Source organism: Sinocyclocheilus anshuiensis, unplaced genomic scaffold (assembly GCF_001515605.1).
Source record: "Sinocyclocheilus anshuiensis isolate Anshui unplaced genomic scaffold, SAMN03320099.WGS_v1.1 scaffold539, whole genome shotgun sequence".
Classification (NCBI taxonomy): domain Eukaryota; kingdom Metazoa; phylum Chordata; class Actinopteri; order Cypriniformes; family Cyprinidae; genus Sinocyclocheilus; species Sinocyclocheilus anshuiensis.
The window spans coordinates 90,030-110,835 of NW_015549612.1; the positions used below are offsets into that span (position 1 = coordinate 90,030).

The 20,806-nt window shown below is 38.4% G+C and overlaps 1 pseudogene; it reads left to right on the forward strand.

Moving 5' to 3' along the window:
* The window catches only part of LOC107659229 (disks large-associated protein 2-like), a 68,356-nt pseudogene that overhangs the window by 34,080 nt on the left and 13,470 nt on the right, over positions 1-20,806 (forward strand).

A 20,806-nucleotide genomic window follows, 5' to 3' on the forward strand; every position in this document is an offset into this window, starting at 1 on the left:
GCTCGTAAGTACGAATGTCCCAGGAGGACTTGAACGCAGCATAAGAGCTGGGGGGTGTAAACTTTTTGAATTTGATGATCAGAGTAAATTGTACTTATTTTGTCTTCTGGGAAACATTTAAGTATTTATGAGGCTTCTTAAGAGCAGTACCAAATGAAAAAAATATGATATTTAAACAAAATAAGAAAAATGTATGCATCATACATCACTTACATCATCCTGTTCAAAGGTTTTCACCCTCTTAATGCATTTTGTTGCCTTCTTGAGCATCAGAAAAATGTTTCCACCTTTTGTAATAGTTGTGTATGAGTCCCTCATTTGCCCGCAGTGTGAAAAGATGGATCTCAAATTCATACAGTCACTGTTTGAAAGGGTTAAAATATGCAGAAGATGCTGGAAAACCAAAGAATGTGCAGGAGCTGGAGGATTTTTCTGAAGAACAGCAGACAGTTGAACTGCTCAAGACCAACGAGGGGCTCATGAACAACCATCACAACACAGAAAAACAGTCGTGGATCATCCAGGAAACAGCACAGATTATTAAGATTCAAGGGTATGTAAACTTTTGAACTGGGTTTTTTATAAATTCAGTTATTAGTTTGTCTTGTGGAGTATATATATAAACGTGTTATGTGAAATAGCTTATTCAGGACAGTATTAAATAAACAATTTTCATGATCCCACTTATTTTGTTAAAATTATTAACATTTTGCATATTCTGCAAGGGGTATGTAAATTTATGAGCACAACTATATATATATGAATTAATTAAGTTATCTGGCATGAGGTCAGCAATAGCTTCACATTCTATATTCTAGAGTTAATAAAAATAAAAGTAACATTTTAAATCGGGCAGCTAAAACAATACATTCTGATTGAATGAGCTACATTGTTTGTCACAAAATACCTGATATACATACACCTGTGGCCATGCATCATACCAGTGGAACACAGTCCGCTTTGTATTTTCGTGTGAATCCGTGTCTCTTTGTTACTCTCATGTGTAAAAATAATGTCTAGACTACTTTTGTACAAACTGTATAGCAAAATCTTCACCAGTTAATATGTTTCTACTATCACACAGTATACAGTCATACGGGCCATCCATACTGGGGAAGGGGGACTGCGAATCTCAGTGATTTATCAAGAGTTTTACACCACAGATTGTGTCTGTTTTCTGGCGTTTTTGGTTAATTAAATGTCTAAAAATATCAAACTCCTTCAACACTTAATTAACCTAAAGACTTCTATGGATTATGTGTGTGTGTGCATGTGTGCGTGTGTGTACAAGGGTGTCCGTGACATTTACTCATTTTCATTGACTCCTGGATCAGAATCATTCTTCTTGCAGAATGCTAAAGACCCATGAGGCTGCTGAAATGTGCCCCTTGTCACCTGGATGAGAGGCTGTCTGATAAACAAAAGGTTTTGGTAGAAGGACATAGAGTTAATCAAGCGGTTTATATTAAATGCCATGTGCTGTGGTTCAGTTGATTCAAATCCTTAATGAAATATGTTGCATGGCCTTGTAACTGTGTACTTTGAAACACTGAAATTATTTTTTTAAATGTTAAAAGAATTTATCTTAAAGGAGTCATATGACGCGATTTCAAGTTTTCCTTTCTCTTTGGAGTGTTACAAGCTGTTCGTGAATAGATAAGATCCCTAAAGTTGCAAAGACTAAAGTCTCAAACCCAAAGAGATATTCTTTATAAAAGTTAAGACTCGTCCACGCCCTCCTAAAACACCTCGTTTAAACACGCCTCCACATATCTACATCACGATGTGGGAAGATTTGCATAACACCGCCCAAAAGTTCATGCAAAGAAAGAAGGCTCGCTGTAGTATTGTTGTTGCCGCCGCCATGTCCTGGAGACGTTGTGTGTTTCGGTGTGAAAGCGAAACTACTTTGTTTGGCCTTCCAAAAGAGGACACAACTAGAAATCAGTGGTTAAGTTGTATTTACAACACTGTTCCAGAACAGTATTAAGATTGTAAGGCGGCAGGGATTCAATGTACAGTAATAATTTACAGTATGTGGAAAATAATGTGTTTTTTGAACCTTAAACTGCATAAACACATTGTATTACACCAAATACACAAAATAATGTTCTTTTTAGCAACGTCATATGATCCCTTTAAAAATAAATAATATTTATGATTCACATTATTTACTTATCCTGATGTCATTCCAAACTTGACATTCTTTTTTAGTAGAACAGAAATGGAAAAATGTAAAACAAAAAATAATAATTTTGCTGGTCGACCAACATTTAATTCACTATTAAGCAATAATCTTCACCTCCAGCAAATCATGATTCAGTAAGCTGAACTCAAGAAACAGTGTTTAGAAATTTAGTTTAGATTGTTAGAGAGTTCTTTTTTTTTGTTTTTGAAAAAAAGCCTCTTATGCTCACCAAGGCAACATTTATTTTGAAATAAGGCTCCATCATATTTTAAAACATTTTTTTCATAAATGTTATAATAATAAAATAATAAATATAATTTATTTCTGTGATAGCAAAGCTGAATTTTCAGCAGCTATTAATCCAGTCTTCAGTGTCACATGATCCTTCAACAATCATTCTAATTTGCTGATTTGGCGCTCAAGAAACATTTCTTATTATCATCAGTGCTGAAAACAGTTGTGCTGCTTAATATTTTTGTGGAACTGTGACACATCTTTTGGGTTCTTTGATGAATAGAAGGTTCAAAAGAACATCTTTCATTTGAAATAGAAATCTTTTCATTCTAAATATAATCAAATGTCTTTACTTTCATGTTTTTTTCAGTTGAATGCTTTGCTATATAAATGCTTTAATTTCTTTATAAAACTAATCTTACTGACCCCACACTTAGTGTATATCAACAAATTTATTAAAAAGAATAAATTGTTTGAACTATCATGAACGATCACCAGTAAACGACTTTAAATGTAATGTCAAATAGATCACTTTTATGATTATTTTGGCTTCATTTTGAAATCTTGAAAGCATCAGTCCCCCTTCACTGTAATCACATGGAAAAGAGTGACCAGCACAGTTCTTCAAAATCCTCCTTTTGTGTTCCACAGAAGAAGGAATGTCACAGTTCTGTTGTAATAAATTCATCTCTTGGCCTATAAAACTGTTGAGATGTGTTGCTTTGAGAGGATGTTTTCAGAGTACTGTAAAGTAATGTTCTGAAGGTTATGAGGATGAGGACGGTTGCTAGGTGACAAAATTGGTCTCTGCTAGTGTGAATAGAGAACGTGTCATAAATATGTCAGTGCCTTGTTTCTGTCATGTGATCCGTCACTCAGGTATCAGATCAGAGTGAAACGTTGTTCATTCACAAGAAGAGAGTCATTAAGCATACAAGATCATGACAACAACAGTAATATTATTAGTCACTGTCCACAAGTAAAGATAGTCTGTGATAAGTGTTTTCTGTGAAGATATTTGGGGAAAGTGCCAAGAAGTAAATGTCAGCCGGCATAGGTGATGGATAACAGTCGTGACAATGTCACCGTGTCAGCGGTGTTGGCAATGAATTGTGTTGACGAGTCTGTTTTAATGGGCATCCAGCCATTTCCTGCATACGCTGTTCTTATTTTCTTGGTCTTGCTGACTGCTTAGTAAACAGACATACCTACTAAGGAAGTTTTTTAAGCTACTCCCTTTTCACTTAAAGAAAAGCTTTCTTTTTCACTCAGTCAGATCCTAAACTTACTCTTCTAGCACTTTCCATGAAATCGGTACAAAATTAGGCCTTTTTTTTAACTTGACCTAACTTGACATTTATTTTATGTACGTTTTCAAATAAGAATTTCCTATTCTTACACTCCTGTTGTGGGATGTCCAACTACAATTTAAAAGTAGACCTTTATAGTTTCTAATGGTGTCTTACTCTTATCAGTACGACCAAAAATGACAAAGTAATTTAAGTTCTTTTTGCCGTTATCAGGAAAAAATGCAACTGAACATGCCCAAGTGTTTGCCAACCTCAGCGGGTAATAAACATTACATTCATAAATAAATACATAAATAAATAATAGCCCACATGAGTAAATGGCTTACAATTTAGTTTCTAGTGGCCACTCGGAACAAATTATGTTTTATATTTATTGATATAATATATTTACTAAATTAAAATACATATGTTTGTTTGATGTTTTTTATTTATTTTGGTAACAGGGTTGAATGATTAAACAGTCTGTGTGAAAGATACGAACATGGAATGAGGTTGTTTATGTGCGGTATTACAGTTCGTCTATAATAGTTATAAAAGCAAAACAAAAAATGAGATTTGTGTGCTTTTATGCTTTAAAAAGGTAATAGTACAACAGACTATTTCATAGTCATGAAAACTGCAAACAAGAAAAGCTGTCATACATTAAACTGGGTAAGGACATCAGCATGCTAACAATTTGCAGGGAGTTTGATTGACAGGCCATGTGACCAATCATAACGCCAAATCTGCCATTTTTGTCTGACAAACAAACCAGACAGGAGAGTAGATTAATGTCGGTGGACTTGAACTTGAAAAATGGTGTGTATTGACATCTTTGCACGGTTGAAACAAGAAACCTTCTCATGTTAACATATAGCAACAGTAACAAAGGGGAGTGGGTCTTTGCGAAGAGTCAGTTCTATCTTTCTAATCCCTCCTTTCAACATATTTTGTGACAGTGTATATATATGCATGTGTGGAAGGTGTGTCTGTGCTTTAATATATATCCATTATATGAAATCAGAATTTATGTACATACAGGTCCCTCAGGATGAATGGGGAGGGATCGATGAGGAGATCCCATGCAGAAGGATGCGGAGTAGCAGTTACGTTAAAGCCATGGGTGATCAGGACAGCGGAGACTCCGACGGCAGCCCTAAAAACTCCCCACAGAAAAGCGTGCGACCCAACGCTCTCGTCAAATCCGTGCTGCAAAGACAACTTTCAGACCAGAGGTAGTATTTTTGATCAGCCAGTGAATATCATTAGGAGCCCCATCTAATCAGAGGTTTGAGTGATTAATGCACAAAGTCAAAAAGTAGAAAACAGGAATGCAATCATTAACCGGTTATTTATCCACAATCACAGAGGCCCACATTCTGCGACATGTGGGATCCTTTTTGTTGAATATGCAAATGAATTTTTGATCTCATTACAAGCCATCATGAAACATCTGCAGTCACATCACAGATTGTGCATTATAGACTCTTGCTATGAAAACGGGACGCCCTGGTTTACCGTTTGAAACTGCCGTTTAGCAGTACCGGTAAATTTGAGTGAAAAATTGAAGCAATTAAGATGACAAACACACATATAATCTTACAGACGAGCTGCTGAAAGTGATTCAATACACACTGACTCCTTACTGCATCTGCGTCTTCATATCAAAAAGCAATGCTGTCTGTTATAGAAAGTGACTGTGAGTCAGGCATCTATGACTAAGGCAAGAGCCTTCTACAGTCTGCTGCTCATGTCATGCATTGAATATTGAATGCCGAATCCTAAATATGCCACATTAAGTAATAAGAAGTTGCATTAATTTTGTTGCACTTTTAGAGATTTCAAGCCAACTTAGAAGTGAAACTTTTGTATATTTTCTCCCAGTCTTTGTAAACATTCCAGATATTGTTCCATCTTGAGCCAGCATTGAATTTTGGGATATTCCTGTTACACTGCACCCGCTCTCTCGCACAATACCACCTGGTGCCTTTGTTCTCTCCCAGACGTGAGGATTATTTTCTGCTCTGTATTACAGGGGATGTACACCATTATGCAAAGCTCTGAAACATGATGTTATAAATTTGGCAAGACTGCCTCTCTCAAAGTACATCTAATGAAAGAGAGTGTAGCACATCAAATGAGCTCTTCCCCTGAGTAGGTGCATGGAACAGTGCATTCACTGCTTATTATGAAAAGGTATATTTATACAGTATTAAGATTGTAAGGCGGCAGGGATTCCACAAGAAGTTGTGTCCCATTATGTCTAGCTACAGTGTAAGTTAGCATAGCATTCAGGTAAGAATTAGCCTTGGCTGCTTTTGAGAAGTTCATAGGCCCTTTAAAGAAATAATGTTCCCAAAAATGAAAATTTGCTCAAAATTTACTCACCCTCAGGCCATCCAAGATGTAGAAAAGACATTTTCGTTTCAATGTTTCTTCATTGAAATATATTGGAGACATTTAGCATTACATCACTTGCTCACCAATGGATCCTCTGCAGTGAATGGGTGCTGTCAAAATGAGAGTCCGAACAGCTCATAAAAACATCAAAATAATCTTGTAAATCATCAATTGATAACAATTTAATAAATCGATCAAGACGAAAATCAAATCATTGTTTACGCCTACAATACAAGTCCTCTATCTATAATATTGCTTTCTCTAGTGAAAAGGATGTTTCATCTGAATCAGAATAGAAATATGCACAGATCAAGCACCATAATAACTGAAAACAGTCCAAAACAGTTCTATACAAATATGTCTGTGGATTTTGATGTGAGAGGACAACAGGGGACTTTTTCCACTGGAGGAATCATTATTATGGCCTGAGGGTGAAATTCACTTAAAAAAAAAAGTAGAAAAGTAGACCTCATGCATTCTCCAGAAAGCTATTTTTTTGTTCGTGTTGTTACTTTAAGAAAGGGAGCCACCCGTCATTGAATGTCTTTAGGAGTTAAAGATCTAACCACATTACAAAAAGTGTTGATAAAAACATGTTGAAATGCATCTCTACCAAGGAAAATTTAACAACGTTCGTAGTGGGAAGAAGGAAGTGACTCGGGTAGGCGGTTTGGAGACTCGTGGCTCTTTTATTTCTTTACTTAAACTTCCTCTCCACTCACTGCTGTCGCCAGCATCACCGGTTCCACCTCGCTCCACTTTTTAAGGAGATTAAGATGGTAAATTTGACGTGCCCCACTGTTGTCCGATCAAATTACCTCATAATTAAGATCGCCCACCCGCCGTGTGACCTCAAAGGGTCCTTGCCACTTGGCGAGTAATTTAGAGCTAGAGGTAGGGAGTAATACAAGCACTTTATCTCCCGGTGCAAAATTGCGTACTCTGGTTCCCCGATTATACAGCCGGCTCTGCTTGTCCTGGGCCTGTCTTACTCACCGCTCGTCTCCCGTCCCTCTCTCCCGCTGCAGACATCGCTGAACCACGCCCCCCTCGCCACAGAAAATATATGTTTATCTGTACAGCTTTGTCATGCACAGATGAAAGCCAATGACTTTTAAGAGCAGTAGGAACTACTTTTGAAAGACAAAATAAATTGGCTCGGTTGCCTATCATACAGTTCTCGCTTCAGTACCCTGCACCACGCAAGCTTCATTGTGTTTATAGAAGACAGTAAATTACTATATTACAGTAAATTATAGTAAATGAAACAATAGCCATATAAACAGCATTTAAATTTCTATTATTTTATTTTATTTATTTTTTCTATTGTTATTTTACACTTCCAAATGTCATTTTAGGGTTTCAAATATAAAGATTGGTTTAATCTGTTTTTTTCAGAGCTAGCATGTAATGCTCACTTCTCCCTGTTGTCCATGTCCCAGCAGTCACTCTTGAGATGGTTCTGCACACAATCCAAACTAAATGCTGGGCCATGTTCTGGCACTTTTTGTCTATCTAAACCGAGCTATTGAATCTAGAGGAAATGGGTCACCCACTGTTGCCTTCTGTTATGAAAATCAGACTTGAGAAGACAAGCTTAAGATTCAAATAGGCCATCTGATCATCTCCAAACAACATGTGCAGGATGATGTTGTAGGCCAGTAATCTGCAACCCAATCAAACAAACGAGATGAGAATATATACTTTGTCATTTATTTATTCAGGAAAAAGATCCAATATTACATATCTGTGAGCGGCAAAATTATGTGAATCTCTAGGATTAGCTGTTAATTTGAAGGTGAAATTAGAGTCCATTTGTTCAGAGGTGTTTTTAATCAGTGAGTTGTTCCATCTTGTGTGATGAATGCTTAAACATTATGCTTGCCCTTACTGTTTGAAGATTACTGACATGATGAAAACACAATGGCTCTGTTGTGCTGCCAAAACCTTGTGTGCTGCCTGTATGTGTGTGTTTATAGATAGATAGATAGACAGATAGACAGATAGATAGATAGACAGATAGATAGATAAAGAAAATACATATATATATCGTGTTTGCATCATAGGTCTGCATCATATTTTTGACTGTAAAAAAAATGGACGATGTGTCTCCTATTCCTTCCATTATAGAAAAGTGAAGCCAAAGCATCTCATAATATACCAACCTATTGAAGTACTGAAATACGTTTTGCACCTTTGTAATACACTGATAACCACCAAATGCAGGTGGTGATGAGAAAGTCACATGATGAACATCGTGAGGTGGAGCCGCGGTATCAAACTCCAACCTCACCCCCTGGATCTTGTGTTCTGCAGTGAGGACCATCTCCAGTTCTCTGCAGACTTATTTAAATATTGTGCGGGAAAGACAGATCCGATCGGTTATCCAGATAGAGAAGTCAGCTGATGTTGCCAAGTGTAAACGTGCCGTGTCCTGATTGACTGATGATCCGATCTGCTTTATCGGATCGCGGTGATTGCATGTTAACCAACCACCAACAAAGAACACTCTAAAAGCAAGACGTGTAAAAGTCCACTAGGTTTCAAAGGACTGCAGGCTTTTGTACTTGTCCATCCCGTAGGAACTGTGTAGATTGAGGTTGGGGCACTGTGGGTTAAATTACTTTTTGTATATTGTAGGAAAGCATATTTCTGGATTATGTGAATGTGGGAATATGGAAACAGTAGGGCATGTGTTCTTGGAATGTAGGAAGTATAATGCAGAAAGAAAAGCACTTTTTGATAAATTGGCAGAACTTGGAGTTAAATTGTTTTCTGTAACTTCTTTGTTTGGACACAGTGATAAGCATAAACTGATCTCTGAGCCAGTTCTTCAGTTCTTGCATAATACAGGACTGTATATAAGAATTTAGTTCAAACTTTGACCTGTGGAGGGCAGTAATACGCCCAGTTGCGTCTACACTGCCGGAAAGATATAAGAAGAAGAAGAAAGACTGCAGGCTAACTTCTAAGCAACTAAAGGCCTTTCTCACATTGGCTTAGCTAATGTTAATGTTTATGAGTCCATCATCAGGAGAACACTGAACAACCATGGTGTCCATGGCAGAGTTGCAAGAAGAAAGCCACTGCTCTCCAAAAAGAACATTGCTGCTCATCTGCAGTTTGCTAAAGATCATGTGGACAAGCCAGAGGAATACTGGAGAAATGTTTTGTGGATGAATGAGACCAAAATAGAACATTTTGGTTTAAATGAGCAGCGTTATGTTTGGAGAAAGAAAACACTGCATTTCCACCTTATCCCATCTGTGAAACATGGTGGTGGTAGTATCATTGTTTGGGCCTGTTTTGCTGCATCTGGTCCAGGACGGCTTGCCATCATTGATGGAACAATGAATTCTGAATTATACCAGCAAATTCTGAAGAAAAATGTCAGGGCATCTGTCCGAGAACTGAATCTCTAGAGATAGTGGGTCATGCAGCAAGACAATGACCCCAAGGACACAAGTCGTTCTACCAAACAATGGTTAAAGAAGAACAAAGTTAATGTTTTGGAATGACTGAGTCAAATTCCGGACCTTAATCCAATTGAAATTTTGTGGAAGGACCTGAAGCAAGCAGTTCATAGGAGGAAACCGTAACTGCAAAATGACTAAATGTAAATGTAAATGCAATTAATGAACCTGCATTAAAAGATGTTGTTAAATGCATAATAATATTTCATTCAAATAATAATATTTTTTGAATGTATAAAGATTTTCAAATTTGTAAAATTTATATTATGTGATATTATTATTAGATATAAATTATTAACCTTTTTGGATCAACCGTCAGTTGCATACATTGTGTAACATGCTTTATTATTCATTTATTTTATTGAGGAATTTATTTATATAGAAGAAGAAGAGCTTAGAGACAGTCTTTTATTTAGTTTAATTTGATAAGTGAAACTGCTTGATAAGTGTGTATATTGCTCTTAAAATTTTATCATTTTGTATTTGAACAACTGTAAAAACGTAATTTGTGGCTTTACACATGAATTCAAATGACATCTAGTAGAACTGGCTTAGAGCATCATTACAGATGTGATTTAACTCATGCGTTTACAAATTAAAATCTTTCAATCATTCTTTTGATCCTAAAAAATTCTCATATCTGTTCACAGCTCATACCGTTTGGACAAGTCAAGCCGGGACATGGTCAAATACCTCACCAATATCACTGCAGATTTAAGGTGAATATGAGCAGACATACACATTTAGACTTTGTTTCATGAATAGAAAGTAAAAGACATCTAATCTTCTCATAATCTCCTAGTCACTCCCCTTGTTACAATTTTCAGATTCGAATAGCTCTTCAAGGATAATTTTGAAGAATGACTTTTGTAAAATTGCATTATTCTTTTTCTTTCTCTGTTACTTTCCCTCCTTCCTCCCTCTTTCTTTTTTGTGGAGTCCTGTGTTGTATTTCTAGGATGTATTGAATGCACAAGCACAGTGGCTCGTTAAGTAGCCTCTAATTTGAATTGTGCTTCATTTTCCAGCATTGACTGGATGCTTCAGCACAGCCAATCGAAATGCCATTTTTAGGTTGCATTGATAAATCTGGAGAAAAAGAAAGAGAGTAGGGCTGTGAAGGAAATTAATACATGATTTAACAAATGTTACAGTGTTCAGTTTTAGATATAAACTCGCAATTGTGAAAAAAAGTCAGAATTGTGATAAATAGTCGCAATTACCTTTTAAAAAAAAAAATATTCAGTGGCGGAAACTGACTTCCATGTATAGATACATAGATAATATATATATCTTTCTTCTCTCTTACTACCTTTCCTTCACTTCATTGTTGTCTTCACTGCATGTTTCACTGCATAGTCAAAGCTACCATCTTCATACCTCTAGGGAAATCCATCCCAGCATCACACTGGAACCATCTCCCAACTACAGCTCGCCGAAGTTCCGCTCCAGGAACCAGAGCTACATGAGAGCGGTCAGCACCCTGAGCCAGGCCAGCTGCGTCAGCCAGGTCAGCCAGGTGAGATTCACATCTGCCCGGCTTCACAAAGCTCAAGGTAATCCAGGGTTTTATTACACCCATCACAGTGCCGAAAACCACAACACATACTGAGGATTTAAGGCCCGTTTTGCCATTTATATACAATGTCGTTGTTGTGTTTGTCTGTTTTTAAATTGTCAGATTTATCAGCCTCTAACATCTAAATCTCTCTCTTAAAGTGAAGTAATAAGGGTTTTATTGATTTGGCTTGAAGTCTTACAACATGGTTTTCATTCTCCATACCCCCATTTTGCACACACACCCCTTCTCGCTTTCTAAGTGTCATCAGTGGCTTGCTGTGGTCATTAGAGGATAATTCCCTCTCAATGGAACGCGATGGCTATCTCGGATTTTAGAGATTGCTAAATGGGAATCTGATGGGTCGTAAGAATCCTATCAGACAAGTTCAGCTCGACTAGACAGATATTGCTCTATCACAGAGATGCTCATCTCAGATTTTTCGAAGCGATTTAAGAAGGTATTGCTAAGGAATGGGAAGGATTCGATGAAAGCATTTCATTTCCTCAGACTCGTGCAGGAAGACTTGGTGTTTGATCCGCAGAGATTCTGCCGTGACCATATCGCGATTTTTATCTCACGTACAGTCCTGTGTAGATAAGATTAGACTGCACACTGGGACCGAGGGAGAAATGTAGGCCTAACAGCAAATAAACCAGAGAAAATAGAAGAAAGCAGAGTGAGGAAAAAAGAAGGGAGGATGGTTAGAAGAAACATGCTGAGATATATTGTCTTGGTTTTTCTGGTTCTGCAGGTGAGCGAGACCGAGGTTAATGGCCAGTTTGAGTCGGTGTGTGAATCCGTGTTCAGCGAGGTAGAGTCTCAGGCCATGGATGCTTTGGACCTGCCGGGCTGCTTTAGGACCCGCAGCCACAGTTACCTACGAGCCATCCAGGCCGGATTCTCACAGGACGATGACTGCGTCCCCTCCATGACATCATCCACTGTCACCTCCACCGTCAGGTCCACCACAGGTAAGTGGGCTTTCTTTGTGAATAACCATGCACACCTGTCTCTGGTCTCAGCTTGTGTTTGTCTCAAAGTACTGTAGAAGTTGTAGAAGGATTCTAGAGAACTTGCTTACTGTTTTCATTAAAACTGACTTAGGTTTGCCTCCAAGCCTAAATTAAGCACAGCTGTCCATGCCAAATAAATGAGTGAATAAATATTTCCTACCGGCCTTGAAACAGTTTTCTGGAAGTTTGAATTGTTCAATATGTCTCTTGGCTGGGAGGTGGTGAAAAAAAAAGATTCTTTGGCTATTTACAGTTTAACTTGTACATCCTATTGAAGTTAATAGCCAACTGGCAATTAATTACATTTTACTTCCTTGTCAAAGCCAACTTTTACTCTCTTTTGGTGCAAATATTCATTTCAGACTACGAGATCCTCATAGGATATGCATAGTCTGATTCTAATCTTAAAGGCTTTAGTGCATAACTGAGTCAGTTTTGTGAACTTTAAAATGATGAATATGCAATTTAAATAACAAAATGTCAGAACGCTTAGTTTAGTGATTAAGATTTGCATGACTTAATTGTTGAGAGTGTATATGCTGAATCCTTTGAAAGCGTTAAAGAGTCAAGGATTTGTAAATTAAATTTAGATCAGAGGCAAAGCTGTTCATCAAGATGATTATTTTTGAACGAATGCATTGTATTACATGTAGCATGGCATGCTTGCATGCATGTGAACTGCTTACAGACGAGTGATTGATTTGTGTATGGCTTCATAACCCAGGTAAGTGCTGGTGTGCCTCAGAGCATAAGAATATGAACCCTATTGAATTCAATCCCCAAATTTTGTGGCAAACAATAAAATCGTGAAAATGAGTGAAAAATCTATTTTTTTTAAATATTGTGTCCAAATTAAGATATGACCTTTTTATTCTTCCACTGTGTGTTTTGTCTCTCAAGATTTTCAATTTGGATCTCTACCTTGTCCTATTTTCTGCCTCAGTTGACTCTTGGCTAACAGACAGGGAGGGGGTGAAAAGCAATGATGGAGACACGAGGTGGTGTGTATTGCGATCCCAAAATGTTTCTCAGTCGGATGATTGTCACTCTGTGGGCTTTCTGTTTCTCACTCTTGCACATCTCCTAGTCTCTATCTCTCTCTCTCTCTCTCTCTCTCTCTCTCTCTCTCTCTCACTCACTTTCCCTCTCGAGCGTGAATCTGCTCTCTCTCTCTCTCTCACTCACTTTCCCTTTCGAGCGTGAATCTGGTATTAAACGTATCAGTTTTGAGTTCTCTCTCCCACAGGGTCCGCAACTGAAGCCATCCTTGAGCGTTTTGAGTTTTCAGACTGTTTAAGGGTCAGTGGTGAAACAGGCCACTTAAATAAATGTAATTAAGAGCATCAGAGTCCAGTCTCTGGACACGTGTGAATTAAGGCCAAAAATCAAAGTTAGACAGAAAAAGGTAGACAGTAAATATGCTCTGGCGTTTTTGCACTGCCTTCTCACTGAAATATGCTTGCAGAGTAACGAGCAATATTGGCTTTCTCAAAAAGGGAGTCTCTTTGAAAACACTTGATTTTGAGCTTGATATGTCTAAATCCGTTATAGTAAGTCCCATATATTGTGCAACAGTGACTGGGCAAGGAATATTTCAAAGAATCACTGATCATAATAACTGCATGTGTTAAACTATTGCTAAAGTAATGAGCTAATTTTTTGTTTGAATTTGGCTGTTTGTGTGTCGAGGTACTGGTTGAAGACAATGATTCCCCCAGTAAAGACCTGGTCAGTGATGGGTCAAAGTGGACCGCTCATGTTCAATAGGGTTCATACCTGCTTTGCTGAGACACACACACACAAAAAAGAGACTAAAAGCTTTTGCTCACAATTGCCTCCTTTCATGGCACAAAGCACAGACCTGCTCTGTCAGAGGGACCTGATAATGCTCTATGAGATGCCGTTGTTATTGTACCCTGCAGGTGTCCTCAGGCTTCAGTTCTCTGTTTTGTGCTTTGAGAGATGAATATATGCAAATAAAGGATGGAGTGAGAAGGCAGAGTAATAACAGAGAAAAAAAGCTGTGAGTCAAAATGGGATCTGTTTGCTAGTGTGATCACAATAACTCAAAATAACTAGCTCCCGTCACCTAAAGCACAGGGAGCCAAGACTGCGTTTGTTGCATACTGAGCAAAACTCAAAACAATTTGTATGATTTTACAAAGCCCTTTGATTTAAATTGTGTACATACTTCTCTGAACGTCTTCCCTATAAATAATGAATCCCTATATTCCTTCAATGCATTGTTAATGTTTTCATCTGACCTGTGTGATAACATAATTCACACACAAAAAAGATTTAACTCTGATCTGGCCTAAAACTTATTTTGGCTCACACATGTTTGGTTGAACTCTAAATGGAGCCTGCAAACAGCACAAATCCCCAGCTGGCCTCACCACTGGGCACATTATATACACTCGCATTTTTATATTTTTTTTCCAGAGGGAAATTATGTTCTGGAAGGCACTGGTTTGCTTAATGAGGACAATTTACCCAGCGAGGGGCCAGACTTAACCTCCATGGCCCGTGGGAATGCGGGGCTCCGTGGAAGAGGAGATGAATCCAGCACTCTTTATGGTGATAGCTCACCTACCACGACTCCCTCGTTACCCCCGCTGAAAACGAACGCGCCCATCCGGCCACGGCCTGTTCAGTCAAGTGTCCAGGAGACAGCGGATCTGGCCCTGGCCATCAGCCAGCAGTGGAGGGAGGATGTGTCAGCCATGCGTAAAGAGTTAGCCGAGCTCAGGAAGGATCTGTGCACAGAGCTCAGAGCTTTCAACAGGAACTTTTCCACCTTTACACAACATTACAGCACCTGGTCACCGAACTGGGTGAGGGAAACCCAGACAGCTGCTCCTCAGGTGTCTGTCAGCACGCAGGCAGGAAGCAAGACCCTGGTGCGACAGAACACAGCAGACGCTGCGGTTAACTGCCCCTCCCCGGTTGATCCCAATGTTTTATCCATGTCTCCCTCAGAACCCGCAGATAAAAATGTCCTGCAGGTCTCAGCCTCCTCACCATTTTTTCAAACTGACCCCAACTCGGAATTAGCAGACATTGACGATCCTACTTTTGCAAATCTTACCCCTCCAGATCCTATTGATGTGGCGTCGCTTTATTGGCCTGATCTAGATTCAGACTCCATGACTCTTCCAGATCCACCAGAACCAGTGCCAGAGGTGGAACCGTATTGCTTTACGAAGTCATCCACTCCTGAGCATGTGGAATCAGTTGTTTTAGACTTCACAAATGTAGAACTAGTGAACCTGGCCAGTTTGCAGTGGCCTAAACTGGATCCAGATGATACTGGCTCTCCACCCCTAGAACCTCTTGATCGTCCCTCTCAAGAATCTCCGGAACAACCTGGTACATGTACACCGTACCACGGTAGCATGACTACACAGGAACAGTCGGTTCTAGAATCCATGCAGCCCTTGTTGCTGAGTCATACAGACGAAGAACCTATGGACTTCACATCACTAGAAATGGACTCCGTTGTCCTGAGTCCAGTGACCCCAGATTCTATGAATCTTCAAGACTTAAAATGGCCTAGTTTAGAATCTCTTGAGCTCAATGTTTCTGGCTCTCAAAGCCCATGTGCTGTAGATCTAGCCCTGCCGAACCCTCCCACCCCAGAAACTGTCTATGAGTGTTCCTACGAAGCCACAGTACAAGAACCACCCCTTCCAGAACTACTGGACACCATTTATCTCCAACCAGCCACTCCTGAGACTGAATCCCGAACAGAATCTGACATATCAAACCCAGCAAGTCCTGAACCTAATTTTCCTACTTGTCAAAAGCCAGCTGCACATGAACTAGACACTCAGGCGCTTGTTTTGTGGTCAAAAAAGGAAACATTCATGGGCTGTGCAGAAGAAGGTAGTGCTATGGACGTCCCAGAGTCCTACTCTGAAGAAGATAATGGCCAGAATGTAGATTCTTCTGCACCCATTATAAATTTCCCAATCCAGCCAGACACTGTGGACTCAGCTCCCCTGGAGTCTGAGACTCTCTTTTCTGCCGTTCTGTGCTCAGTTGAGTCAGATACCTTCGATCCTGAAGTTACTAGCTTAGATGAACCAATGTCACAGGAGCTGAACCCACCTGGACTTGCTATCATAGACCCAGCAACTGTGCACCCCTTCAATTTATCCCTGTTGGAGCTCCAGTCAGCTTTAGATGTATCTAAGAGTGAAACAAGCGATAATGGGTCACCAAAGGGAACAGCAGCCATAAGCAGCCCTTCTCATTCACCATCCGGTAGGAATTTCCTGTGGATTCGGTGGCAGCGGAAAGCACGTGGACAGCAGCCGATGTCACGGAGTGCCAGTATGGAAATTTACCACAAGAAATACTCAAACAATTCAGAGATGTCCTATATGTCACTGTCACTCTGAGCTCTCCGAAAAGTGCATGAAGATACACGGGGTGTGCAATAGATAATCATATGTAATATTTACAGGCAGAATACAAGACTGTTAGGTTATGTAGCAAGATGTTTACAGGTTTGTGTCTCTCCATGGTGTGTGTGTGTGTGTGATTATATAAGAGAGAATGAGAAGTAGAGAGTGGGAAAGGGGGTAAGAGATTGTTACATTTGAGGCATGGATGAGGTTATGAGAGAGGTTGTAGCTAAAAGCAGTCTGATGACAGCAATGGCACTGCATTAGTGTACTTCAGACATTCAGCACCTATTTACACTGCAAAACTGGTGAGTCACCTTGAACTTCACTCCTCTCTAGGGACACTCTCTGGCTTTAGAGAGACTCAAATGTATTTTAGAAATCCAATGAACTCCAATGAACTTTAGAAACTACCGAGTAAACTGCAAAATAAATCTCTGTACGAACTGGTCTTGGATCAACCAGAAATTTGTACCTTGGTCATGCTCTCTGAGGTTGGGTGGTAGGGAGAATCCTTTTTCAGATGGAATAAGTCAGACTATGAACTGGAGGTTGGCCAAAGACTACCTGAAACAACTGCATATCGCTTGGATACATTTTATGGATTTTGATAACCTTTTTTCTCTGAATGTAATGTAATGGTTGTTTCTCTGGTGTGAATAATGGAATCCTTTATTCCATTTTACTCAATGTCTTCAGAGCCAAAGTCTCACTGTAAAAAGTGGAGGAAAATTTAGTACTGTGAAATTTTCAAAGACACAACGGCTATGTTATGATACTCTGTGAAGTGACTGCTGTTTCTTTTTCTCCTTTTTTGCTCAAATCTTATTCAGATCTGTTGGGAAATAGGACGAAAATGTTGAATGTGATATTTTTCTGGGTATATTCATATATGGAAATATGTCAGATATTAAATGGATATTTCTTGAGATGACTTAAATTTAAGGAATTTGGTTATAGAGGTTTGAAGCACTGTTAGTCTGCTGGGGTTACATGAACATAAACTGAGCATGTGGGTCATTTTGAAGCTTGTTTAAACATGGGATATAGATCTTCTCGCTACAAAATTGCAATGGTTTAGGAATTAAAACTGGTGGTGGAAACTTGCACATTGGGATGACTGGCCACTATTTGTACAGTTAACTGTAACCTTTTAAACAAGATCGATCATGCACACTTAAAAATCCATACTAATCTTGCAAATCCACACTTACTATTATAAATTACATACAAGATACTGTTAATATAATCCTAAATGCCCACATATAATATATTCCCCAGTGATTCCCTATATTATTGTAAATGTATAGATTATTGTATACTGTGATTTTTTTTTCCCCCTGCAAAACTTAATGTAACACGCACAACTCTCATTAACCGCTATGAGAGCTCCCCATCTTTAAAATGAGATGCCAGTTCATTTGTGTCGGTTGGGTTACTGAAGTTATTTGATGTAAAATCAGCAGTCTGTATGTATTATTATCCACTTTATGTACATACATACTAGCAAATGTCAGGGTACTAAAGAAAACACTCTGGCTATCTCTAACAGTTATGATTTGGTATGTATCGAGAAATGCAGTGCCATAGCCTTGTATCTGACAATCAGAGAAAATGTTGAAACCAGATACATTAATGACATTTTAATTATTATCAACAGTTTACATCTAATTGGTATGACAGAGTCATACTAAAACTAAAGTAGTTTCTTAAGTAGTTAATGTAGTTGACATTGCAGATTTACATTATTATTAGCAGTGAATGTATTTTTTTATCAGGTGGTTGTAGATAATGCATCAAATTAAAATGAGATATGTGTTCTTGTTTATTTATTTAAAACCTGGACTTTCAGGGCTCTCTGCTTTTTTGTTAGTCAGCCAGCCAACTGACAGACACTTAACAGTGAGTTTTGAGAACAGTGCAAACATTGGATAGTTTTAAAAGCTTTTAAAGACTTTAAATGTGTTTCCCTAGAAATGAAACCTGGCAACCTATCTTTAATCTGTAAATATCTAGTGTTAGAATGGAAATCTTGGCTAATTCCCAGTTCGCATGTCACTACTACTGTATGTGTAGTCATAAAATGGTCTTATTACAGCATTAAAGAGCCATTACAACCAACGACCATGATATTCTCGTGTAGCTCCAAAGGTTGTGGAAATTATTGACCTAAAAAGCACGGACTGATGCATATTTTGAACATTCGCTTGAAATAGTATGCATTGTTGACATACTGTTTTCACTTAATGTGATTTGAGGGTCTCTAATCCTTATCTCACATACTTTATTATATGACTAGCATGCGTATTGGGATTTAGCCATTGCTAACAGGTCTTCCTTCATTCATAACAGAGCTCTCAGGCCTTATTTTACAGCATTGTCCACACATTGCCCTCTGCTGTGCTGGAGAGCTATTTCTTGAGTAATAAAAGTGGGTTTTACGTGCATATCTAGAACAGACTCACAGGTGCTTAAAGTGCAGGACAAAACTGACTGTAGCAAAATAAATAAACACATTAAGATTCTCATTGGTCCCATGCCCACTATATTGAATCATTGCCAATCATTTCAGTGAAGAGGAAATACCTGACAGAGCCTTATGGGTAATTTAAGTGTAGTAAAAGCAGTGTTTCTCTGGGCGGAGGAGTTTCCTGGTACTGTACATTTCCATTGGCTGCTTGTGCATTGTGTGCCTTGTCTGGCTCATGAATGTGGGCGTTTAACCACCCAGCCTCAATATTGTTGTGCCACTGTGATTTTCTTTTCTTTTTTCTTAATGGCTTCAAAATTTCAGAATGGAAGCACTTTGACTGTAAGATTTCAAATAGTAGCCACAGAGATCTGAAGCCTGAAAAATCATGTGAAAATAAGCCTCTTTATCTCTGTGTATCTTCACTTCTGTCAGCTGATTGTTGATTTTTCTGAGATCATCTTAAATGTCTGCAATCATGATGATCTGTAACTTAAGTGAATGTTATTAATTTCATTAAATAAAAGAAGTTGTTTTACATCAGAACTTCAACTATTGTAGACCGTTGCATGGTGGTCTCTGAACTAGGAGTGTTTGTAAACACTTTGTTCTAAGCTACAGTGCCTCTCTCTTCTCATTTCTCTTCACACACACAAGTACGCCTCCTTTTGTTTTCTCTGTACTGGTAAGCTGCATTTTACTTCTTGATCTGCTATAATAATTTCCTATAATAATATTAATTTCCTGTTGTAGGCCCCTACAGGTAGATACAATTTATAGCTGAGCAAATTGCCACAAGCAGTAACACTTGAGATGTCTTTGCAAATAATCAAGTGTGACATTACACAGAAGCACAATGTGATCAGAAGGTTCTGCGAAGCAGCACGGAACTGATGTGTAGTTTTCAAGAGATTGCAGCATGCAGTTTTGGCATTAGCTTTTTGAATTTCAAAGTCAGTGATTTAGTTCAGGTTGAAGTGACTTTTCTTTTTTTACTGTTTTAGTGGGGGTTTTTTTTTCTTATTTTCTGTGGTATGTGGTCTCTTAAATACACAGTGGAAGAATAATTATGTTTTTAGTTTGTTTAAAAGGATGATCACTTTTCATCAGGTGTTTCTATACTTATTTCTATTTTGTAACTGTAAACTTGTGACTACTTGAAATCAAACCCATGATGCAAAATTTAGCTTTAGTGTACGTGTACTGAGCTCAGAATGACGTGTGGTTGTATGTTTGTGTCTGTGTCTGTGTGTGTGTGTGCGTGTGAGTGAATGTGGTCTAGCTTCAAAAAGTTTATGCGTATGTTTGCTTATAGGAATTCAGTTCCATCTCCCTTCTTCAGGCAGTGTGGACCGTCCTTCCCAACAACCACCAGGTAAATTATAGCTTTAACTCATGTTCCAGTACCTGCATTAAAATAATAAAATACCATATGTTCCTTCATAACTGGTCATTAATGCCTATGTTTCATAGTATTTGGTTTTATTTCTGAGCACTACCTCTTAGCAGAATATCTCTTCTGGCTACAGTGTATTGAAATGTGCCTTTCACACCTCTCTCCTTACTCACAGATCTTTACAGATGCAATGGAAACCTCAGCAATACAGTGTTTTTTCTCCTTTTCTTCTCTTCCTCAGTATTTTTTGTTAGTGTCTGCAACACAGCTCTGGATTTAACATAATATTCTGTTTATAGTATTGTAAACTAACACTTATTATTAAACTTCTGCAATTAATTCACCTAAACCACTTACTGTAATGTTTATTTTT